This window comes from Globicephala melas, unplaced genomic scaffold (assembly GCF_963455315.2).
Source record: "Globicephala melas unplaced genomic scaffold, mGloMel1.2 SCAFFOLD_309, whole genome shotgun sequence".
NCBI lineage: Eukaryota > Metazoa > Chordata > Mammalia > Artiodactyla > Delphinidae > Globicephala > Globicephala melas.
The window spans coordinates 61,422-79,030 of NW_027207479.1; the positions used below are offsets into that span (position 1 = coordinate 61,422).

The 17,609-nt window shown below is 66.0% G+C and overlaps 6 non-coding genes across 6 annotated transcripts; all 6 read right to left on the minus strand.

Moving 5' to 3' along the window:
* Positions 1–1,772: 1,772 nt before the first annotated feature.
* On the minus strand, positions 1,773–1,891 carry LOC132594894 (5S ribosomal RNA). The gene has a single exon (XR_009561063.1). It is a non-coding gene; the product is annotated as a 5S ribosomal RNA (ribosomal RNA).
* Positions 1,892–4,587: 2,696 nt separating this feature from the next.
* Positions 4,588–4,706, minus strand: LOC132594896 (5S ribosomal RNA). The gene has a single exon (XR_009561065.1). It is a non-coding gene; the product is annotated as a 5S ribosomal RNA (ribosomal RNA).
* A 2,696-nt stretch (positions 4,707–7,402) lies between these two features.
* LOC132594897 (5S ribosomal RNA) lies at positions 7,403–7,521 on the minus strand. Its single transcript, XR_009561066.1, has one exon. It is a non-coding gene; the product is annotated as a 5S ribosomal RNA (ribosomal RNA).
* Positions 7,522–10,217: 2,696 nt separating this feature from the next.
* Positions 10,218–10,336, minus strand: LOC132594898 (5S ribosomal RNA). Its single transcript, XR_009561067.1, has one exon. It is a non-coding gene; the product is annotated as a 5S ribosomal RNA (ribosomal RNA).
* A 2,696-nt stretch (positions 10,337–13,032) lies between these two features.
* On the minus strand, positions 13,033–13,151 carry LOC132594899 (5S ribosomal RNA). Its single transcript, XR_009561068.1, has one exon. It is a non-coding gene; the product is annotated as a 5S ribosomal RNA (ribosomal RNA).
* Positions 13,152–15,847: 2,696 nt separating this feature from the next.
* LOC132594900 (5S ribosomal RNA) lies at positions 15,848–15,966 on the minus strand. The gene has a single exon (XR_009561069.1). It is a non-coding gene; the product is annotated as a 5S ribosomal RNA (ribosomal RNA).
* Between the last annotated feature and the right edge of the window lie 1,643 nt (positions 15,967–17,609).

Consider the following 17,609-nt stretch of genomic DNA (forward strand, 5'->3'; position numbering starts at 1 on the left):
GCCCTTGCGGCGCCCTGTGGCCACCTCCGCCTCCCTCACGGTACTGGCCGAGGCCTCGGACCAGCGGGCCCCGGCTCCCAGCTCAGCGCTGCTCCTCCGCCCCTCTCACCTCCTGCCCGACGTCCAGGCTACCGAGCACCCTCCACCCCCGCCCACCTTCATGCCACTCAGCCGGAACCCGGGAGGCAATGCCAACTACCAGGTGTATGACAGTCTGGTGCTGAAGCGGCAACCGCAGGAGGGCCAAGCGCGGGCCAACTCGCTGCTACCTTCCACCTCGGCCTCCAGGCCCTCTCTGCACGGGAGCCAGACTGGGAAAGTGAACTTACCAGCAGCAAATGGGGGCAGGGGCAGGGGGCGGCAGGGCATGGAGAGAGGAATAAAGAGCGCCAGAGTCCAGGAAACATTGGTGGTCTGTGGCTTGGAAGCGCCACTCCTTCTGCCAGCCTGGGTCCCTGCGCTTGGCTTCCTGCAATAAGAAGCCAGTGTCCCCTTCTTGGCCTGAGGGTCCCTTTGGTTTAGTGGCCACAGTTCTGCCAGCAGGCCCCTCCTGGTCCTATACCATGCACTAAGTACATCTGCAGCTGCAGACTCCAAACCCCTGGTCTCTGGGCACCTCCTCTGTGTCTCAGCTGTCCCTGTCCACAGAGAGCCTCATACAAGAAGTTGCTTCCAAACTGGGAGGTTCCACATCTGGGCAGGTCCAGCTCCAGGCCCAGTGAAGGGCATGAAGAAGGCTGAGGCTCTGGACTCCAGCCAGGCCTTCAGCAGGCCTCTGAGGCCAAGGTCTTCCTAGTCTCAAGAGGGGCCAAGAGACGCAATGTGTCATTTGAACAAGTGAGTCAGCGGGCGGTGAGCGAATGAATGACCGCTCGAGGGGATGTATGCCGGCCACCGGGCCCTGTTTGACTGTCCAGGCTCAGCTTACCTGACCCTGGTTACCAGGGAATGCCACTCTGGGCCCTCCTTTTCATCCCCCTCCCTCACTGTGACCTCACCACCTGCCCCATTATGACCCAGTCTGGCTCCCAGTTAAAACTGGAGGGCAGAGGGCCCAGGCAGTCCTGGGACCAACGGCCATGGGTGAGCGAAACTACTACCGAGCCGAGCCGTTCACTGGCCCCATCCCCAGGAAATGCCAGGAGCAAGGATACTCAATTCTTCTGATCCCGGTCAGCTTCATCTTGCTCAACGTGGGGATCAACATGGTGACTATGGTCAGGGCAGGATCTGTGCAGCGCGGTTGGGGGAGCCCTGGGGTCTTGAAGGGGCTGAGGTGGGAGGGCTGCTGGGGTGTGACCGGGACAAGGGTTGGATTTCAGGGCTCACCCTGCTCCCGGCCTCCCCCCTCCCCTTCTTGCCTCAACTCTGGAGGCATCTGAAGAGATTCTTGCGGGCACTTTTCAATCGTATTTTCCACAAAGGTGAGTGGGCGCCGGCGTGGGTTCAGGGGATGTGGGCCTGTCCCCTTTCTTCTATCCCTGCCTTGATTCTCAGCCCCTCAGGAACCCAGGCCCTGACCCATCTCGCCTTTCCCCACAGACAAGCAAGCCAGCTGTGTAGGCACCCATCGCATGTGCATGCGCTGCTCCGTGGATCCCAAGAACCTGTGCTCAAGAGTTTCTTCCCACTTCTGCCATCGCCCAAGCTTCCTGCTCGGGCAGGTAAACCCACCTTGACTACTGCCTGCAGCGGGGCTCGGCGGGGGCGGAGCCGGCGGCCCCCCCGCCGCGGGCGAGTAAAGGAGAAGGCGGGCGGAGCGGGAGGCAAAAAGCCTACAGCACCCGGTATTCCCAGGCGGTCTCCCATCCAAGTACTAACCAGGCCCGACCCTGCTTAGCTTCCGAGATCAGACGAGATCGGGCGCGTTCAGGGTGGTATGGCCGTAGACGGGGGCGGGGGGCCGCGGGCGGCCTCTTGAGGCCCAGTTTCGCTGGCGCTGGCGCCTTAACGCCAGCCTGGCGGCCGGCCCGCCCCGGCAGGGCCCCCTCGCCCGCCCAGGCAGGGGCAACGGAGGTCTCGGGTATCGGGCGGCGGCGGAGGGTTTGGCGACCACCTCCCAGCCCAGGGCGGCCGTGACCCAGCAAACCCTTCGGCGCTTGGCGCCCCGCCCAAGATCCCGCACGTCGCTCACAGGGACGTGGCCCCGGAGGCTTCAGGGCCCGGGGCCCGCGGTCCCTTGGGCATCGGCCCTGCCCGCCCACGCGGCCCTAGGCGCAGCCCGGCCGCAGCCCGGGCCGGCCCTCCTGCCCGACAGCAGCTGGCCCGAAGCCACCGGGAGCCACCATTGAGTCGCCACGGCCCCTCAGCCCCGGCAAGGCCACCCTTGCCCCCACACCCCCCGCCGAGCTCAGGACCCCGCCCCTGGTGGCCGGCAGGCCCGGGGAAGCGGCCCCTGCCCTCGATCCCGCTCCCGCACCCGGCCGCGGTGACACGCCAGAGGGGCGGGGTGGGGGGGGGCTTTTGTCGGAGGGAGCTGTGGAGGGACACACCGGCACACAGGTGGCGGCGCCGGGGCTGGGCGCCGGTGGGGGCGGCCAGGTGCAGGTCGAGGGGCTCGCGGGCCGAAAGGACGGCAACTGGGCCCATGACGGAGTCTGGGTCTGGAGGGCTCTGAGCCTCCATCCGCTCTGGTGCCTCGGGTCTACCGGCCCGACGCCTGGTAGCGCGACACCCCACCGGCCCACAGACGTAGCCTCCCCAGCTGTGCTCACAGCGAGTCCAACCGCAGCCTGCATCCCTCCACGGGACACTTGGATTACTCCCGCGATCCCCACGAGGTGCGGCACCCGGCGGCCGAATGGGCTGAGATCCTGCCCTTGCGGCGCCCTGTGGCCACCTCCGCCTCCCTCACGGTACTGGCCGAGGCCTCGGACCAGCGGGCCCCGGCTCCCAGCTCAGCGCTGCTCCTCCGCCCCTCTCACCTCCTGTCCGACGTCCAGGCTACCGAGCACCCTCCACCCCCGCCCACCTTCATGCCACTCAGCCGGAACCCGGGAGGCAATGCCAACTACCAGGTGTATGACAGTCTGGTGCTGAAGCGGCAACCGCAGGAGGGCCAAGCGCGGGCCAACTCGCTGCTACCTTCCACCTCGGCCTCCAGGCCCTCTCTGCACGGGAGCCAGACTGGGAAAGTGAACTTACCAGCAGCAAATGGGGGCAGGGGCAGGGGGCGGCAGGGCATGGAGAGAGGAATAAAGAGCGCCAGAGTCCAGGAAACATTGGTGGTCTGTGGCTTGGAAGCGCCACTCCTTCTGCCAGCCTGGGTCCCTGCGCTTGGCTTCCTGCAATAAGAAGCCAGTGTCCCCTTCTTGGCCTGAGGGTCCCTTTGGTTTAGTGGCCACAGTTCTGCCAGCAGGCCCCTCCTGGTCCTATACCATGCACTAAGTACATCTGCAGCTGCAGACTCCAAACCCCTGGTCTCTGGGCACCTCCTCTGTGTCTCAGCTGTCCCTGTCCACAGAGAGCCTCATACAAGAAGTTGCTTCCAAACTGGGAGGTTCCACATCTGGGCAGGTCCAGCTCCAGGCCCAGTGAAGGGCATGAAGAAGGCTGAGGCTCTGGACTCCAGCCAGGCCTTCAGCAGGCCTCTGAGGCCAAGGTCTTCCTAGTCTCAAGAGGGGCCAAGAGACGCAATGTGTCATTTGAACAAGTGAGTCAGCGGGCGGTGAGCGAATGAATGACCGCTCGAGGGGATGTATGCCGGCCACCGGGCCCTGTTTGACTGTCCAGGCTCAGCTTACCTGACCCTGGTTACCAGGGAATGCCACTCTGGGCCCTCCTTTTCATCCCCCTCCCTCACTGTGACCTCACCACCTGCCCCATTATGACCCAGTCTGGCTCCCAGTTAAAACTGGAGGGCAGAGGGCCCAGGCAGTCCTGGGACCAACGGCCATGGGTGAGCGAAACTACTACCGAGCCGAGCCGTTCACTGGCCCCATCCCCAGGAAATGCCAGGAGCAAGGATACTCAATTCTTCTGATCCCGGTCAGCTTCATCTTGCTCAACGTGGGGATCAACATGGTGACTATGGTCAGGGCAGGATCTGTGCAGCGCGGTTGGGGGAGCCCTGGGGTCTTGAAGGGGCTGAGGTGGGAGGGCTGCTGGGGTGTGACCGGGACAAGGGTTGGATTTCAGGGCTCACCCTGCTCCCGGCCTCCCCCCTCCCCTTCTTCCCTCAACTCTGGAGGCATCTGAAGAGATTCTTGCGGGCACTTTTCAATCGTATTTTCCACAAAGGTGAGTGGGCGCCGGCGTGGGTTCAGGGGATGTGGGCCTGTCCCCTTTCTTCTATCCCTGCCTTGATTCTCAGCCCCTCAGGAACCCAGGCCCTGACCCATCTCGCCTTTCCCCACAGACAAGCAAGCCAGCTGTGTAGGCACCCATCGCATGTGCATGCGCTGCTCCGTGGATCCCAAGAACCTGTGCTCAAGAGTTTCTTCCCACTTCTGCCATCGCCCAAGCTTCCTGCTCGGGCAGGTAAACCCACCTTGACTACTGCCTGCAGCGGGGCTCGGCGGGGGCGGAGCCGGCGGCCCCCCCGCCGCGGGCGAGTAAAGGAGAAGGCGGGCGGAGCGGGAGGCAAAAAGCCTACAGCACCCGGTATTCCCAGGCGGTCTCCCATCCAAGTACTAACCAGGCCCGACCCTGCTTAGCTTCCGAGATCAGACGAGATCGGGCGCGTTCAGGGTGGTATGGCCGTAGACGGGGGCGGGGGGCCGCGGGCGGCCTCTTGAGGCCCAGTTTCGCTGGCGCTGGCGCCTTAACGCCAGCCTGGCGGCCGGCCCGCCCCGGCAGGGCCCCCTCGCCCGCCCAGGCAGGGGCAACGGAGGTCTCGGGTATCGGGCGGCGGCGGAGGGTTTGGCGACCACCTCCCAGCCCAGGGCGGCCGTGACCCAGCAAACCCTTTGGCGCTTGGCGCCCCGCCCAAGATCCCGCACGTCGCTCACAGGGACGTGGCCCCGGAGGCTTCAGGGCCCGGGGCCCGCGGTCCCTTGGGCATCGGCCCTGCCCGCCCACGCGGCCCTAGGCACAGCCCGGCCGCAGCCCAGGCCGGCCCTCCTGCCCGACAGCAGCTGGCCCGAAGCCACCAGGAGCCACCATTGAGTCGCCACGGCCCCTCAGCCCCGGCAAGGCCACCCTTGCCCCCACACACCCCGCCGAGCTCAGGACCCCGCCCCTGGTGGCCGGCAGGCCCGGGGAAGCGGCCCCTGCCCTCGATCCCGCTCCCGCACCCGGCCGCGGTGACACGCCAGAGGGGCGGGGTGGGGGGGGGCTTTTGTCGGAGGGAGCTGTGGAGGGACACACCGGCACACAGGTGGCGGCGCCGGGGCTGGGCGCCGGTGGGGGCGGCCAGGTGCAGGTCGAGGGGCTCGCGGGCCGAAAGGACGGCAACTGGGCCCATGGCGGAGTCTGGGTCTGGAGGGCTCTGAGCCTCCATCCGCTCTGGTGCCTCGGGTCTACCGGCCCGACGCCTGGTAGCGCGACACCCCACCGGCCCACAGACGTAGCCTCCCCAGCTGTGCTCACAGCGAGTCCAACCGCAGCCTGCATCCCTCCACGGGACACTTGGATTACTCCCGCGATCCCCACGAGGTGCGGCACCCGGCGGCCGAATGGGCTGAGATCCTGCCCTTGCGGCGCCCTGTGGCCACCTCCGCCTCCCTCACGGTACTGGCCGAGGCCTCGGACCAGCGGGCCCCGGCTCCCAGCTCAGCGCTGCTCCTCCGCCCCTCTCACCTCCTGCCCGACGTCCAGGCTACCGAGCACCCTCCACCCCCGCCCACCTTCATGCCACTCAGCCGGAACCCGGGAGGCAATGCCAACTACCAGGTGTATGACAGTCTGGTGCTGAAGCGGCAACCGCAGGAGGGCCAAGCGCGGGCCAACTCGCTGCTACCTTCCACCTCGGCCTCCAGGCCCTCTCTGCACGGGAGCCAGACTGGGAAAATGAACTTACCAGCAGCAAGTGGGGGCAGGGGCAGGGGGCGGCAGGGCATGGAGAGAGGAATAAAGAGCGCCAGAGTCCAGGAAACATTGGTGGTCTGTGGCTTGGAAGCGCCACTCCTTCTGCCAGCCTGGGTCCCTGCGCTTGGCTTCCTGCAATAAGAAGCCAGTGTCCCCTTCTTGGCCTGAGGGTCCCTTTGGTTTAGTGGCCACAGTTCTGCCAGCAGGCCCCTCCTGGTCCTATACCATGCACTAAGTACATCTGCAGCTGCAGACTCCAAACCCCTGGTCTCTGGGCACCTCCTCTGTGTCTCAGCTGTCCCTGTCCACAGAGAGCCTCATACAAGAAGTTGCTTCCAAACTGGGAGGTTCCACATCTGGGCAGGTCCAGCTCCAGGCCCAGTGAAGGGCATGAAGAAGGCTGAGGCTCTGGACTCCAGCCAGGCCTTCAGCAGGCCTCTGAGGCCAAGGTCTTCCTAGTCTCAAGAGGGGCCAAGAGACGCAATGTGTCATTTGAACAAGTGAGTCAGCGGGCGGTGAGCGAATGAATGACCACTCGAGGGGATGTATGCCGGCCACCGGGCCCTGTTTGACTGTCCAGGCTCAGCTTACCTGACCTTGGTTACCAGGGAATGCCACTCTGGGCCCTCCTTTTCATCCCCCTCCCTCACTGTGACCTCACCACCTGCCCCATTATGACCCAGTCTGGCTCCCAGTTAAAACTGGAGGGCAGAGGGCCCAGGCAGTCCTGGGACCAACGGCCATGGGTGAGCGAAACTACTACCGAGCCGAGCCGTTCACTGGCCCCATCCCCAGGAAATGCCAGGAGCAAGGATACTCAATTCTTCTGATCCCGGTCAGCTTCATCTTGCTCAACGTGGGGATCAACATGGTGACTATGGTCAGGGCAGGATCTGTGCAGCGCGGTTGGGGGAGCCCTGGGGTCTTGAAGGGGCTGAGGTGGGAGGGCTGCTGGGGTGTGACCGGGATAAGGGTTGGATTTCAGGGCTCACCCTGCTCCCGGCCTCCCCCCTCCCCTTCTTCCCTCAACTCTGGAGGCATCTGAAGAGATTCTTGCGGGCACTTTTCAATCGTATTTTCCACAAAGGTGAGTGGGCGCCGGCGTGGGTTCAGGGGATGTGGGCCTGTCCCCTTTCTTCTATCCCTGCCTTGATTCTCAGCCCCTCAGGAACCCAGGCCCTGACCCATCTCGCCTTTCCCCACAGACAAGCAAGCCAGCTGTGTAGGCACCCATCGCATGTGCATGCGCTGCTCCGTGGATCCCAAGAACCTGTGCTCAAGAGTTTCTTCCCACTTCTGCCATCGCCCAAGCTTCCTGCTCGGGCAGGTAAACCCACCTTGACTACTGCCTGCAGCGGGGCTCGGCGGGGGCGGAGCCGGCGGCCCCCCCGCCGCGGGCGAGTAAAGGAGAAGGCGGGCGGAGCGGGAGGCAAAAAGCCTACAGCACCCGGTATTCCCAGGCGGTCTCCCATCCAAGTACTAACCAGGCCCGACCCTGCTTAGCTTCCGAGATCAGACGAGATCGGGCGCGTTCAGGGTGGTATGGCCGTAGACGGGGGCGGGGGGCCGCGGGCGGCCTCTTGAGGCCCAGTTTCGCTGGCGCTGGCGCCTTAACGCCAGCCTGGCGGCCGGCCCGCCCCGGCAGGGCCCCCTCGCCCGCCCAGGCAGGGGCAACGGAGGTCTCGGGTATCGGGCGGCGGCGGAGGGTTTGGCGACCACCTCCCAGCCCAGGGCGGCCGTGACCCAGCAAACCCTTCGGCGCTTGGCGCCCCGCCCAAGATCCCGCACGTCGCTCACAGGGACGTGGCCCCGGAGGCTTCAGGGCCCGGGGCCCGCGGTCCCTTGGGCATCGGCCCTGCCCGCCCACGCGGCCCTAGGCGCAGCCCGGCCGCAGCCCGGGCCGGCCCTCCTGCCCGACAGCAGCTGGCCCGAAGCCACCGGGAGCCACCATTGAGTCGCCACGGCCCCTCAGCCCCGGCAAGGCCACCCTTGCCCCCACACCCCCCGCCGAGCTCAGGACCCCGCCCCTGGTGGCCGGCAGGCCCGGGGAAGCGGCCCCTGCCCTCGATCCCGCTCCCACACCCGGCCGCGGTGACACGCCAGAGGGGCGGGGTGGGGGGGGGCTTTTGACGGAGGGAGCTGTGGAGGGACATACCGGCACACAGGTGGCGGCGCCGGGGCTGGGCGCCGGTGGGGGCGGCCAGGTGCAGGTCGAGGGGCTCGTGGGCCGAAAGGACGGCAACTGGGCCCATGGCGGAGTCTGGGTCTGGAGGGCTCTGAGCCTCCATCCGCTCTGTTGCCTCGGGTCTACCGGCCCGACGCCTGGTAGCGCGACACCCCACCGGCCCACAGACGTAGCCTCCCCAGCTGTGCTCACAGCGAGTCCAACCGCAGCCTGCATCCCTCCACGGGACACTTGGATTACTCCCGCGATCCCCACGAGGTGCGGCACCCGGCGGCCGAATGGGCTGAGATCCTGCCCTTGCGGCGCCCTGTGGCCACCTCCGCCTCCCTCACGGTACTGGCCGAGGCCTTGGACCAGCGGGCCCCGGCTCCCAGCTCAGCGCTGCTCCTCCGCCCCTCTCACCTCCTGCCCGACGTCCAGGCTACCGAGCACCCTCCACCCCCGCCCACCTTCATGCCACTCAGCCGGAACCCGGGAGGCAATGCCAACTACCAGGTGTATGACAGTCTGGTGCTGAAGCGGCAACCGCAGGAGGGCCAAGCGCGGGCCAACTCGCTGCTACCTTCCACCTCGGCCTCCAGGCCCTCTCTGCACGGGAGCCAGACTGGGAAAGTGAACTTACCAGCAGCAAATGGGGGCAGGGGCAGGGGGCGGCAGGGCATGGAGAGAGGAATAAAGAGCGCCAGAGTCCAGGAAACATTGGTGGTCTGTGGCTTGGAAGCGCCACTCCTTCTGCCAGCCTGGGTCCCTGCGCTTGGCTTCCTGCAATAAGAAGCCAGTGTCCCCTTCTTGGCCTGAGGGTCCCTTTGGTTTAGTGGCCACAGTTCTGCCAGCAGGCCCCTCCTGGTCCTATACCATGCACTAAGTACATCTGCAGCTGCAGACTCCAAACCCCTGGTCTCTGGGCACCTCCTCTGTGTCTCAGCTGTCCCTGTCCACAGAGAGCCTCATACAAGAAGTTGCTTCCAAACTGGGAGGTTCCACATCTGGGCAGGTCCAGCTCCAGGCCCAGTGAAGGGCATGAAGAAGGCTGAGGCTCTGGACTCCAGCCAGGCCTTCAGCAGGCCTCTGAGGCCAAGGTCTTCCTAGTCTCAAGAGGGGCCAAGAGACGCAATGTGTCATTTGAACAAGTGAGTCAGCGGGCGGTGAGCGAATGAATGACCGCTCGAGGGGATGTATGCCGGCCACCGGGCCCTGTTTGACTGTCCAGGCTCAGCTTACCTGACCCTGGTTACCAGGGAATGCCACTCTGGGCCCTCCTTTTCATCCCCCTCCCTCACTGTGACCTCACCACCTGCCCCATTATGACCCAGTCTGGCTCCCAGTTAAAACTGGAGGGCAGAGGGCCCAGGCAGTCCTGGGACCAACGGCCATGGGTGAGCGAAACTACTACCGAGCCGAGCCGTTCACTGGCCCCATCCCCAGGAAATGCCAGGAGCAAGGATACTCAATTCTTCTGATCCCGGTCAGCTTCATCTTGCTCAACGTGGGGATCAACATGGTGACTATGGTCAGGGCAGGATCTGTGCAGCGCGGTTGGGGGAGCCCTGGGGTCTTGAAGGGGCTGAGGTGGGAGGGCTGCTGGGGTGTGACCGGGACAAGGGTTGGATTTCAGGGCTCACCCTGCTCCCGGCCTCCCCCCTCCCCTTCTTGCCTCAACTCTGGAGGCATCTGAAGAGATTCTTGCGGGCACTTTTCAATCGTATTTTCCACAAAGGTGAGTGGGCGCCGGCGTGGGTTCAGGGGATGTGGGCCTGTCCCCTTTCTTCTATCCCTGCTTTGATTCTCAGCCCCTCAGGAACCCAGGCCCTGACCCATCTCGCCTTTCCCCACAGACAAGCAAGCCAGCTGTGTAGGCACCCATCGCATGTGCATGCGCTGCTCCGTGGATCCCAAGAACCTGTGCTCAAGAGTTTCTTCCCACTTCTGCCATCGCCCAAGCTTCCTGCTCGGGCAGGTAAACCCACCTTGACTACTGCCTGCAGCGGGGCTCGGCGGGGGCGGAGCCGGCGGCCCCCCCGCCGCGGGCGAGTAAAGGAGAAGGCGGGCGGAGCGGGAGGCAAAAAGCCTACAGCACCCGGTATTCCCAGGCGGTCTCCCATCCAAGTACTAACCAGGCCCGACCCTGCTTAGCTTCCGAGATCAGACGAGATCGGGCGCGTTCAGGGTGGTATGGCCGTAGACGGGGGCGGGGGGCCGCGGGCGGCCTCTTGAGGCCCAGTTTCGCTGGCGCTGGCGCCTTAACGCCAGCCTGGCGGCCGGCCCGCCCCGGCAGGGCCCCCTCGCCCGCCCAGGCAGGGGCAACGGAGGTCTCGGGTATCGGGCGGCGGCGGAGGGTTTGGCGACCACCTCCCAGCCCAGGGCGGCCGTGACCCAGCAAACCCTTCGGCGCTTGGCGCCCCGCCCAAGATCCCGCACGTCGCTCACAGGGACGTGGCCCCGGAGGCTTCAGGGCCCGGGGCCCGCGGTCCCTTGGGCATCGGCCCTGCCCGCCCACGCGGCCCTAGGCACAGCCCGGCTGCAGCCCAGGCCGGCCCTCCTGCCCGACAGCAGCTGGCCCGAAGCCACCAGGAGCCACCATTGAGTCGCCACGGCCCCTCAGCCCCGGCAAGGCCACCCTTGCCCCCACACCCCCCGCCGAGCTCAGGACCCCGCCCCTGGTGGCCGGCAGGCCCGGGGAAGCGGCCCCTGCCCTCGATCCCGCTCCCGCACCCGGCCGCGGTGACACACCAGAGGGGCGGGGTGGGGGGGGGCTTTTGTCGGAGGGAGCTGTGGAGGGACACACCGGCACACAGGTGGCGGCGCCGGGGCTGGGCGCCGGTGGGGGCGGCCAGGTGCAGGTCGAGGGGCTCGCGGGCCGAAAGGACGGCAACTGGGCCCATGGCGGAGTCTGGGTCTGGAGGGCTCTGAGCCTCCATCCGCTCTGGTGCCTCGGGTCTACCGGCCCGACGCCTGGTAGCGCGACACCCCACCGGCCCAGAGACGTAGCCTCCCCAGCTGTGCTCACAGCGAGTCCAACCGCAGCCTGCATCCCTCCACGGGACACTTGGATTACTCCCGCGATCCCCACGAGGTGCGGCACCCGGCGGCCGAATGGGCTGAGATCCTGCCCTTGCGGCGCCCTGTGGCCACCTCCGCCTCCCTCACGGTACTGGCCGAGGCCTCGGACCAGCGGGCCCCGGCTCCCAGCTCAGCGCTGCTCCTCCGCCCCTCTCACCTCCTGCCCGACGTCCAGGCTACCGAGCACCCTCCACCCCCGCCCACCTTCATGCCACTCAGCCGGAACCCGGGAGGCAATGCCAACTACCAGGTGTATGACAGTCTGGTGCTGAAGCGGCAACCGCAGGAGGGCCAAGCGCGGGCCAACTCGCTGCTACCTTCCACCTCGGCCTCCAGGCCCTCTCTGCACGGGAGCCAGACTGGGAAAATGAACTTACCAGCAGCAAGTGGGGGCAGGGGCAGGGGGCGGCAGGGCATGGAGAGAGGAATAAAGAGCGCCAGAGTCCAGGAAACATTGGTGGTCTGTGGCTTGGAAGCGCCACTCCTTCTGCCAGCCTGGGTCCCTGCGCTTGGCTTCCTGCAATAAGAAGCCAGTGTCCCCTTCTTGGCCTGAGGGTCCCTTTGGTTTAGTGGCCACAGTTCTGCCAGCAGGACCCTCCTGGTCCTATACCATGCACTAAGTACATCTGCAGCTGCAGACTCCAAACCCCTGGTCTCTGGGCACCTCCTCTGTGTCTCAGCTGTCCCTGTCCACAGAGAGCCTCATACAAGAAGTTGCTTCCAAACTGGGAGGTTCCACATCTGGGCAGGTCCAGCTCCAGGCCCAGTGAAGGGCATGAAGAAGGCTGAGGCTCTGGACTCCAGCCAGGCCTTCAGCAGGCCTCTGAGGCCAAGGTCTTCCTAGTCTCAAGAGGGGCCAAGAGACGCAATGTGTCATTTGAACAAGTGAGTCAGCGGGCGGTGAGCGAATGAATGACCACTCGAGGGGATGTATGCCGGCCACCGGGCCCTGTTTGACTGTCCAGGCTCAGCTTACCTGACCTTGGTTACCAGGGAATGCCACTCTGGGCCCTCCTTTTCATCCCCCTCCCTCACTGTGACCTCACCACCTGCCCCATTATGACCCAGTCTGGCTCCCAGTTAAAACTGGAGGGCAGAGGGCCCAGGCAGTCCTGGGACCAACAGCCATGGGTGAGCGAAACTACTACCGAGCCGAGCCGTTCACTGGCCCCATCCCCAGGAAATGCCAGGAGCAAGGATACTCAATTCTTCTGATCCCGGTCAGCTTCATCTTGCTCAACGTGGGGATCAACATGGTGACTATGGTCAGGGCAGGATCTGTGCAGCGCGGTTGGGGGAGCCCTGGGGTCTTGAAGGGGCTGAGGTGGGAGGGCTGCTGGGGTGTGACCGGGATAAGGGTTGGATTTCAGGGCTCACCCTGCTCCCGGCCTCCCCCCTCCCCTTCTTCCCTCAACTCTGGAGGCATCTGAAGAGATTCTTGCGGGCACTTTTCAATCGTATTTTCCACAAAGGTGAGTGGGCGCCGGCGTGGGTTCAGGGGATGTGGGCCTGTCCCCTTTCTTCTATCCCTGCCTTGATTCTCAGCCCCTCAGGAACCCAGGCCCTGACCCATCTCGCCTTTCCCCACAGACAAGCAAGCCAGCTGTGTAGGCACCCATCGCATGTGCATGCGCTGCTCCGTGGATCCCAAGAACCTGTGCTCAAGAGTTTCTTCCCACTTCTGCCATCGCCCAAGCTTCCTGCTCGGGCAGGTAAACCCACCTTGACTACTGCCTGCAGCGGGGCTCGGCGGGGGCGGAGCCGGCGGCCCCCCCGCCGCGGGCGAGTAAAGGAGAAGGCGGGCGGAGCGGGAGGCAAAAAGCCTACAGCACCCGGTATTCCCAGGCGGTCTCCCATCCAAGTACTAACCAGGCCCGACCCTGCTTAGCTTCCGAGATCAGACGAGATCGGGCGCGTTCAGGGTGGTATGGCCGTAGACGGGGGCGGGGGGCCGCGGGCGGCCTCTTGAGGCCCAGTTTCGCTGGCGCTGGCGCCTTAACGCCAGCCTGGCGGCCGGCCCGCCCCGGCAGGGCCCCCTCGCCCGCCCAGGCAGGGGCAACGGAGGTCTCGGGTATCGGGCGGCGGCGGAGGGTTTGGCGACCACCTCCCAGCCCAGGGCGGCCGTGACCCAGCAAACCCTTCGGCGCTTGGCGCCCCGCCCAAGATCCCGCACGTCGCTCACAGGGACGTGGCCCCGGAGGCTTCAGGGCCCGGGGCCCGCGGTCCCTTGGGCATCGGCCCTGCCCGCCCACGCGGCCCTAGGCGCAGCCCGGCCGCAGCCCGGGCCGGCCCTCCTGCCCGACAGCAGCTGGCCCGAAGCCACCGGGAGCCACCATTGAGTCGCCACGGCCCCTCAGCCCCGGCAAGGCCACCCTTGCCCCCACACCCCCCGCCGAGCTCAGGACCCCGCCCCTGGTGGCCGGCAGGCCCGGGGAAGCGGCCCCTGCCCTCGATCCCGCTCCCGCACCCGGCCGCGGTGACACGCCAGAGGGGCGGGGTGGGGGGGGGCTTTTGACGGAGGGAGCTGTGGAGGGACATACCGGCACACAGGTGGCGGCGCCGGGGCTGGGCGCCGGTGGGGGCGGCCAGGTGCAGGTCGAGGGGCTCGCGGGCCGAAAGGACGGCAACTGGGCCCATGGCGGAGTCTGGGTCTGGAGGGCTCTGAGCCTCCATCCGCTCTGTTGCCTCGGGTCTACCGGCCCGACGCCTGGTAGCGCGACACCCCACCGGCCCACAGACGTAGCCTCCCCAGCTGTGCTCACAGCGAGTCCAACCGCAGCCTGCATCCCTCCACGGGACACTTGGATTACTCCCGCGATCCCCACGAGGTGCGGCACCCGGCGGCCGAATGGGCTGAGATCCTGCCCTTGCGGCGCCCTGTGGCCACCTCCGCCTCCCTCACGGTACTGGCCGAGGCCTTGGACCAGCGGGCCCCGGCTCCCAGCTCAGCGCTGCTCCTCCGCCCCTCTCACCTCCTGCCCGACGTCCAGGCTACCGAGCACCCTCCACCCCCGCCCACCTTCATGCCACTCAGCCGGAACCCGGGAGGCAATGCCAACTACCAGGTGTATGACAGTCTGGTGCTGAAGCGGCAACCGCAGGAGGGCCAAGCGCGGGCCAACTCGCTGCTACCTTCCACCTCGGCCTCCAGGCCCTCTCTGCACGGGAGCCAGACTGGGAAAGTGAACTTACCAGCAGCAAATGGGGGCAGGGGCAGGGGGCGGCAGGGCATGGAGAGAGGAATAAAGAGCGCCAGAGTCCAGGAAACATTGGTGGTCTGTGGCTTGGAAGCGCCACTCCTTCTGCCAGCCTGGGTCCCTGCGCTTGGCTTCCTGCAATAAGAAGCCAGTGTCCCCTTCTTGGCCTGAGGGTCCCTTTGGTTTAGTGGCCACAGTTCTGCCAGCAGGCCCCTCCTGGTCCTATACCATGCACTAAGTACATCTGCAGCTGCAGACTCCAAACCCCTGGTCTCTGGGCACCTCCTCTGTGTCTCAGCTGTCCCTGTCCACAGAGAGCCTCATACAAGAAGTTGCTTCCAAACTGGGAGGTTCCACATCTGGGCAGGTCCAGCTCCAGGCCCAGTGAAGGGCATGAAGAAGGCTGAGGCTCTGGACTCCAGCCAGGCCTTCAGCAGGCCTCTGAGGCCAAGGTCTTCCTAGTCTCAAGAGGGGCCAAGAGACGCAATGTGTCATTTGAACAAGTGAGTCAGCGGGCGGTGAGCGAATGAATGACCGCTCGAGGGGATGTATGCCGGCCACCGGGCCCTGTTTGACTGTCCAGGCTCAGCTTACCTGACCCTGGTTACCAGGGAATGCCACTCTGGGCCCTCCTTTTCATCCCCCTCCCTCACTGTGACCTCACCACCTGCCCCATTATGACCCAGTCTGGCTCCCAGTTAAAACTGGAGGGCAGAGGGCCCAGGCAGTCCTGGGACCAACGGCCATGGGTGAGCGAAACTACTACCGAGCCGAGCCGTTCACTGGCCCCATCCCCAGGAAATGCCAGGAGCAAGGATACTCAATTCTTCTGATCCCGGTCAGCTTCATCTTGCTCAACGTGGGGATCAACATGGTGACTATGGTCAGGGCAGGATCTGTGCAGCGCGGTTGGGGGAGCCCTGGGGTCTTGAAGGGGCTGAGGTGGGAGGGCTGCTGGGGTGTGACCGGGATAAGGGTTGGATTTCAGGGCTCACCCTGCTCCCGGCCTCCCCCCTCCCCTTCTTCCCTCAACTCTGGAGGCATCTGAAGAGATTCTTGCGGGCACTTTTCAATCGTATTTTCCACAAAGGTGAGTGGGCGCCGGCGTGGGTTCAGGGGATGTGGGCCTGTCCCCTTTCTTCTATCCCTGCCTTGATTCTCAGCCCCTCAGGAACCCAGGCCCTGACCCATCTCGCCTTTCCCCACAGACAAGCAAGCCAGCTGTGTAGGCACCCATCGCATGTGCATGCGCTGCTCCGTGGATCCCAAGAACCTGTGCTCAAGAGTTTCTTCCCACTTCTGCCATCGCCCAAGCTTCCTGCTCGGGCAGGTAAACCCACCTTGACTACTGCCTGCAGCGGGGCTCGGCGGGGGCGGAGCCGGCGGCCCCCCCGCCGCGGGCGAGTAAAGGAGAAGGCGGGCGGAGCGGGAGGCAAAAAGCCTACAGCACCCGGTATTCCCAGGCGGTCTCCCATCCAAGTACTAACCAGGCCCGACCCTGCTTAGCTTCCGAGATCAGACGAGATCGGGCGCGTTCAGGGTGGTATGGCCGTAGACGGGGGCGGGGGGCCGCGGGCGGCCTCTTGAGGCCCAGTTTCGCTGGCGCTGGCGCCTTAACGCCAGCCTGGCGGCCGGCCCGCCCCGGCAGGGCCCCCTCGCCCGCCCAGGCAGGGGCAACGGAGGTCTCGGGTATCGGGCGGCGGCGGAGGGTTTGGCGACCACCTCCCAGCCCAGGGCGGCCGTGACCCAGCAAACCCTTCGGCGCTTGGCGCCCCGCCCAAGATCCCGCACGTCGCTCACAGGGACGTGGCCCCGGAGGCTTCAGGGCCCGGGGCCCGCGGTCCCTTGGGCATCGGCCCTGCCCGCCCACGCGGCCCTAGGCGCAGCCCGGCCGCAGCCCGGGCCGGCCCTCCTGCCCGACAGCAGCTGGCCCGAAGCCACCGGGAGCCACCAATGAGTCGCCACGGCCCCTCAGCCCCGGCAAGGCCACCCTTGCCCCCACACCCCCCGCCGAGCTCAGGACCCCGCCCCTGGTGGCCGGCAGGCCCGGGGAAGCGGCCCCTGCCCTCGATCCCGCTCCCGCACCCGGCCGCGGTGACACGCCAGAGGGGCGGGGTGGGGGGGGGCTTTTGACGGAGGGAGCTGTGGAGGGACATACCGGCACACAGGTGGCGGCGCCGGGGCTGGGCGCCGGTGGGGGCGGCCAGGTGCAGGTCGAGGGGCTCGCGGGCCGAAAGGACGGCAACTGGGCCCATGGCGGAGTCTGGGTCTGGAGGGCTCTGAGCCTCCATCCGCTCTGTTGCCTCGGGTCTACCGGCCCGACGCCTGGTAGCGCGACACCCCACCGGCCCACAGACGTAGCCTCCCCAGCTGTGCTCACAGCGAGTCCAACCGCAGCCTGCATCCCTCCACGGGACACTTGGATTACTCCCGCGATCCCCACGAGGTGCGGCACCCGGCGGCCGAATGGGCTGAGATCCTGCCCTTGCGGCGCCCTGTGGCCACCTCCGCCTCCCTCACGGTACTGGCCGAGGCCTTGGACCAGCGGGCCCCGGCTCCCAGCTCAGCGCTGCTCCTCCGCCCCTCTCACCTCCTGCCCGACGTCCAGGCTACCGAGCACCCTCCACCCCCGCCCACCTTCATGCCACTCAGCCGGAACCCGGGAGGCAATGCCAACTACCAGGTGTATGACAGTCTGGTGCTGAAGCGGCAACCGCAGGAGGGCCAAGCGCGGGCCAACTCGCTGCTACCTTCCACCTCGGCCTCCAGGCCCTCTCTGCACGGGAGCCAGACTGGGAAAGTGAACTTACCAGCAGCAAATGGGGGCAGGGGCAGGGGGCGGCAGGGCATGGAGAGAGGAATAAAGAGCGCCAGAGTCCAGGAAACATTGGTGGTCTGTGGCTTGGAAGCACCACTCCTTCTGCCAGCCTGGGTCCCTGCGCTTGGCTTCCTGCAATAAGAAGCCAGTGTCCCCTTCTTGGCCTGAGGGTCCCTTTGGTTTAGTGGCCACAGTTCTGCCAGCAGGCCCCTCCTGGTCCTATACCATGCACTAAGTACATCTGCAGCTGCAGACTCCAAACCCCTGGTCTCTGGGCACCTCCTCTGTGTCTCAGCTGTCCCTGTCCACAGAGAGCCTCATACAAGAAGTTGCTTCCAAACTGGGAGGTTCCACATCTGGGCAGGTCCAGCTCCAGGCCCAG